We start from the raw sequence: 6730 nt of genomic DNA, 5'->3' as shown, positions 1-6730 counted from the left end.
TTAAAGCTCCAGTGTGTCACATTTAGGAGGATCTACTGGCAGAAATGGAATATAATATGTATAGGTATGTTTTCATTAGTGTGCTGAGAATAAAAATCATGTTTCTGTTACCTTAGAATGAGACGTTTTCAGCTACAGAGGCAGCGGGTCCTCTTCCACGCCACGTTAAACAACCAAGTTTCTACAGTAGCCCAGAAACAAATCAAACACTGGCTCTAGATAAGAGCGTTGGCGTTTCTCAAGAATTGCAGCCACCGTGGTTTCTTCTACACTCTTGGAATGCTGAGCTATATGATACTGAATCATTTCATCCCAGTATGAAAGAGGAGCAAAGAATGAAATTAAGAAAATAAAAATAAACAGGCAGGGAGTTAAGGTTTATTCAGGTCTAGTTTTGCTCGGGTTGTACTCTATTTCTATTTGACAAGGAATTGCATAAAGAATACTGTCCCTTTGTTATTTCTTCATTATTATTATTATTATTATTATTATTGTAATATTCTTTAAATACAGGAAAACACTGTAAAACAGTTTACATACTGTAAATATACCCTAATTTACTGACCAGCACTGCGTTGTAAATTTACAAGACAAATCTACAACTGCAATTTTATTTCTAGTAATACACTGTAATTCTAAAATAGAGTAAGAAACTGTAAAATAAATAACAATACAGTAATTTGCTGGCAAAACTGCTGTAAACTTACAGTTAGAAAGTCTCACAGTGTAGGTATGTTTTCATTAGTGTATAAACACCTGAAAATAATTAACGTTGTGTTTTTGTTACCTTAGAATGAGCCTTTTATATATGCCACCATATTGAACCACCATGTTTCCACAGTAGCAGCTTGCCTTTATTGGACCAGACAGACACAGAGAGCCACAGGTCGGACCATGGGTTCAAGTCATGGTCAAGTCATGTCTAATTTTAATTCTGGCCGAATACCACGTCCATAAATGTAAATTAATACATCCTGTTTATTGTATTTAAATATGAATTGATGCCCTACATAGATTGTATCAGGATCTTGTTAAATTTAAAAGCAACTAAAACATGCATAATGTCTTCTGTGGTTTCTGGAGGAGGCATCTTAAATTTGACAAATTAACGGTGATGATGTCATAGTGATGTCATCAGAGTTATCTCGCTTCTTGTTCGGCTTTGCAGTTTTTACCAGGAAACCTGTGTTACAAACTGGGGGCATGACGTTTGAGTTTGACTTTTATTTTTAAAATGTGTCTCTTGCATGTCAGCCAACTTTATGGAGGTTACATGATAAATCACACGTTTTAAGTGTTTCTCTGAAAAGCAAAGTGCTCATAAAATATGTTGCTTTGCCTTAAAATAAATGACCCAACAGTATGATAAAGTATCCATGAGCATTGAGTCTCCTCACCCCTCTGATTGTGTGTTAATCCTTAAATATCACAGAGAAATGGGTAATCAAGAATTCCTTTAGTCTTAAGTGTGCTCATTGTCAATCCAAACAGCTTTTTTTCTGCAGTATGGCACCATATTATTGTGCACTGTCACATCAAGATAAAAATAAAATAAAAACACCAACATCTGTACTGATACATTTCCTCCACAACACAATTGTTATGCTGTCTCTTCGATGCCCAAATCCTTAAATTATATTCCCTGTCAGTCAGATTTTCCATTATCTTTATGAAAAGAGACATTTCTCAAAACAACAGAAAACATCAACTAGAGAAAAAAAAGACCTGCTGACTAAAGAATGAAAGTCAGTCTCCACAAACCAGTAACACACTGTAACGCTGTGTGAATGTATCATGGTAGATGCTTGTGTATTCTCCAGGTTTGTTGTCTGTGCCTCCTCAGAGTGCACTTGGCTGTAAATCAGCCTGCATATTGGAGGAGGTGAAGAGTGTGGATTAAATTTCATCCATACGCTCTTGAACTGTTCAGTCATGTTTCCCCTGCAGGAGCACCAGTGGCGTTCTGCTGTCAGAGGAATTACGTTACGGGTTTTCACAGCCTCGCAGGACCCACAGACAGAATAAACCCTCCTCATCCTTTTTGGATCTCTTCTTGGAGCTGTTGCTGTTAACAAGCTTAGAGGAAAACAGCAGAACAGGAGCTGCAGATCGGCCTCTTTAAGAAGGAAACACATATATATATTTTATGAAAATTATAGGGGGCATTTACCGCAGTGGCTAAGACTCTATACAATGTACTGCAGAGTTACAGTAGGCCTAAATAAAATAAATGAAAGAAGGAACATTATATTAATATTTTTTTTAAAGCCCCTCTGTGTAAAATTTCTGTGTGATTGCAGCATCTCTTAAAATATTCTGTTGGCATGAGTTTGTGTCGGTAGAAAAATTAAACAATATCAATGAAATACGGTGCAGTCTCTGTTCATCTCCGTGTCCTCAATTGTCGGAGCCATGGGAAATTTATATAAAGAGGATGAAAGATGACAAAATACATTATCTTTAAAACTAAAAGCTTTATTGGATATCATTTTCACTTTTTTAATTAAACAAAAGTATTATTCCAATCCAGAGTATTAACTGGTGAAAAAGTTTTAGAATTGAACAAAACTTCTTTAGCACTGATGTATAATAAAAATCTTAAAACAAGGTTTTATTCCAACGTGATATCATGGGATGGCGTATAAATACTTTTAAGGACATTTCACTTCTTTGTCTATGCATGTTGCACACCATTATTTACAGTTTACAGTTATGTAAAAGTCCAGTGTGGAGGACTTAGTGGCATCTAGCGTGTAGTTGCAGATTGCAACGGTCACGTCGCTTCACCCTCCCTTTCCAAGCACAAATGAGATGAAACTATTTGGTGGGCCATGAAATGCCCAAAAAAACATGAACAGCCCTATCTAGAGTCAGGGTTTGGTTTGTCCGCTATGGGCTACTGTAGAAACATGCAAATGGAGACTCACAGTGTCTGCAGATAAAAACAGTTCATTTTAAGGTTACAAAAACATACAAAAAATATTTTCCGGTGATTATACACTAATGAAAACATACCTATTAATTATATATTCTATTTCTGCCAGTAGATCCTCCTAAATGTTACACGCCCTGGACTTTTAACGCCGTTACAGCTGGTGCATTTCAGGTGTTTTGGACGTGCAGGAAAGGACGAAGTCATGTGTCCTTTGTCAGGCGATCTTGTCATCATGGTAACAACTGTCAATTTGGTTAGGTTTAGGCATTAAAACTACTTGGGGAAGCTTAGGAAAACATCATTTTTGGGTGAGGTCACCAAACAAATTGGTACAGATCAAAAAACTAACTGGGCAGACTGTCACAAAATATACTGGTCCCCAGACAACCAACTGAAAACACTTCATTTTAAGCATAGCATAATTTCCTCTAATTTCCTTTTAATGTCACTGTAAATTAAGAAAGACAATTTAATTTGGTAGTAATCACAGGGAAGATTGAAACAGTATTCAATTGGTTTATGTCCAATTAAGTCAAATTAATTGTAACCCAGAGAGGTTTTTAGTCAGTGCACAGCAGTTCAGCGGAACATGCAAACAGTTCAAATTGTCTAAAGACTAAGTAAACTCAGTGAACTTCAGACTGTAAATTATGCAGTTTTAAAAGTATAACTTTCTTTAGTAATGAAACTTTGATGGAACCATGTCAAACAAGGATTCCCAGTCATGCCCGGGTGTCTCTCCTGGAGCTATAAGTAAACAAATGAAGCCTCTGATGTGAGGTTGTGATGTTTCCCTGGGCTCCTCCAACAATAATGAATTCAGAACTGATTACACATACATATTAAATCAACTTGAGCAACCCGAGGGCTGGGCAAAGTTTTCTGGACTTTTTTCTGGTTCTCTGGTCCTGCTTTTGAACTGAAGTATTTCACATCTAAACTCCAGTGGTCGTGGTCTGTCTTCAGTATTATAATTAACCCCTTTAACTCCTAATATTAAATACTATGTTTTGAGCAAATAAATAGCCTTCTGAAATTTAATTTAGCAAATCTGAACAGGTACTACTTAAAATTCTGCATAAACTTTTCAAATTAAAGAAATTGTTCAATATTTTGGGAAATTAATGTATACATGTTCTTTCTGTGATTAAGATGAGAAGATTGATATAAGGGATGAGTTAGTACGCCATTTTTTTTATCTGTAACCAACTAAATGAACTATCGTATCTATGCCTGGAATGGGCGGGGCTTAAATCTGATGGTGGTTAAACCAGAAACTGTTGATTTAAGCTAGAAATTGACATGGATTGATCAGAAGTTTAAAATGTATTAAAAGATTATTTATAAAACAGCCTCTGAATTGAGTTTCAAAGCAATGTTTTGGATCACAAGTGTAGGTGAACTGTTTTTAGAACAAGTGTTATTGAACGTTGCACTAGTTACGAGTAGGAATATTGAAACTTTTTACTCTGATGATGCTTGTATTCGTAAAAACTACATTTAATTACCTGTACCGGACACTCATTCCAGTCGGGTACTCGCTCAACCTTCATTGATATCATTCTCATGTTTCTATGTTACGCACAGAGTAACGTTTGTGGTTAGCTCAGCTTAGCATAAAGTCTGAAAGCAGAGGGAATCAGCTAGCCTGGCTCTGTCCAAAGTTTAAAAATACACCTACTAGCTCCACCTCTAGCATTACCTCTGAATCTAAAGGGTAAATGTCTGAAGGTCCAGTGTGTAGGATTTAGTGGCTCGCAGTTTAGCAAGTATTTGCACATTACACAACTTACTCGTTTCACCCTCCCTTTCCAACCGCAAGGTAGAAACTACATTGGCAGCAAAATATGCGAAAAATGCAAACGGCCCTACCTGGAGCCAGTGTCTGGTTTGTCCCTTCTGGGCTAGAAACATAGTGGTTCAACATGGCGGACTGACTGACAGAAGGTGACCTTTGGCTCATTTTTAGGAAATGAAAACACAATGATTCTTATATTCAGATGATTATACACTATACTACACTACACCTATGAATATTATATTCCATTTCTGCCAATAGATCCTCCTCAATGTTACACCCTGGACCTTTGATTCATACACAGAAACGTAAAAATTACAATCTGGGGTTTATGGGGGAGTTACGTGCTGTAACTATTGTTCAGTGTTTGGTCCATTCACAAGCTGCTTTCTCTTCCCTGTCCTCTCTTAAATTGTAAAGCCTGGTCTGTTTTTGGTTCCCTAAACCTGACCCGAGTGAACCCATAGCAGGTGTCAGTACTGTCACTTTGTTTGGTTTCACAGTCAGTCATTTTAAGTGGGACATCAAACAGAGGCTCTTTGTTTGTTGTCTTGCTGTTTGATACCTTCTGCAGGTGTTCCTTCTCTCCTGCAGCTGATGTAAGCCATATACTGCCAATGATTTAGGCACCAGGAGATAAAAGTTAACAAGCATTTGGTCTAGATGTGTCCGCTGATTGTATTTACTCAGTGTTTAAATTAGAGGGTTGCAAATAAAAAGTCATAATAAATGCAAAGTTATGTAGATTTGATTTTCAAAATGTGATTATCTTGCTGTGCTTATTTTAAAAAATACATAAATCCCAAAATGACTTTAAACTCTAATGAAACCCACTTTACTTTCCCTTATCAATCATTTATAAACTTTATCATAAACAATTATAAATAGCTTGTAACACATGTAATGTAGGCCAGTTGTACACAGCTGTAAGGACATTTTAAAGATTTACTGTACGTAAATGTTTATTATAATAATTTGAACTTCTCCTATAAAGACATATTTTATATTGTAACAGTTGTATTGTCATTAATCATCTATTTATACAGCAGCCTCCACATATGAGTTACTAGTTGTTGACAAATACATTAAAAACACTTATATTGGCTCACAACCATATTATAGTTAGTCATATACCATTCATTACATGTTTATATACTGCTTATAAATGATGAATGAAAATAGGGGGACTTAATGTATAGTTTTCCAGATGGACTCAAAGGTTATTTAGGGAGAAATAATAACAAGCAAAGAAAAATGCATTATCATAAAATTGAAAAACAAGTGTGCATTTTCCTTTACTTATGTCCCCCTCTATAGCAGGATGGTGATGTTACTGTTGCTGTGTCCAGAGCGAGGTATCACAGCAAGTGCTGGCCTGTCTATGAACTTTGCAGTTGATACTCATGGCCCCCAGAGCAGGGGTCACCAACACGGTGTCACCAACACCAGGTCGCCCGCAAGGACCACATAAGTCGCCCGCAGGCCTGTTCTAAAAAAAGAACAACTCACAAGTGTTGAAGTTGGAAAGGTCAAAGGTCAGTATTGTGCGCGTGACAAAACTTCAGCGTTCGCGGGCGCAGCTGAATGCGGTGTCTTACCCCAAAAACATGGCAGCAAAAAGAAAGAACTTATAATTTTCACAGTGAATGGGAGGAAGAGTTCTTTTGTACTACTGTGAAAGAAACCTGCGTGTGTCTCATTTGCGGGGCGACTGTGGCGACGGCAAAGCGGCACAATGTGGAGAGACACTTCACTACGTCTCACAAAAGCTACCATGCTAACTACCCACTGGGCAGTGCACTACGGGCAGGAAAAGCCCGTGAGCTAAAGGCAGCTTTGGGTAAGTAGCAGTCTTTTTTCACAAGGCCAGCGAAAGACTCCCGAAAAGCAACCGAAGCCTCGTTTAGACCTACACATTTTCTAATGAAGAAGAAGAAGGCATTTTCAGACGGAGAAGTTGTCAAAGAAGCAATGATGATTATTGCTAACACTGTACT

The sequence above is a fragment of the Morone saxatilis genome, unplaced genomic scaffold, assembly GCF_004916995.1.
Source record: "Morone saxatilis isolate NCDOM2014 unplaced genomic scaffold, NCSU_SB_2.0 Contig21, whole genome shotgun sequence".
Classification (NCBI taxonomy): Eukaryota; Metazoa; Chordata; class Actinopteri; family Moronidae; genus Morone; species Morone saxatilis.
The sequence above is the reverse complement of the archived record's forward strand: the minus strand, read 5'-3'. Positions refer to the sequence as shown.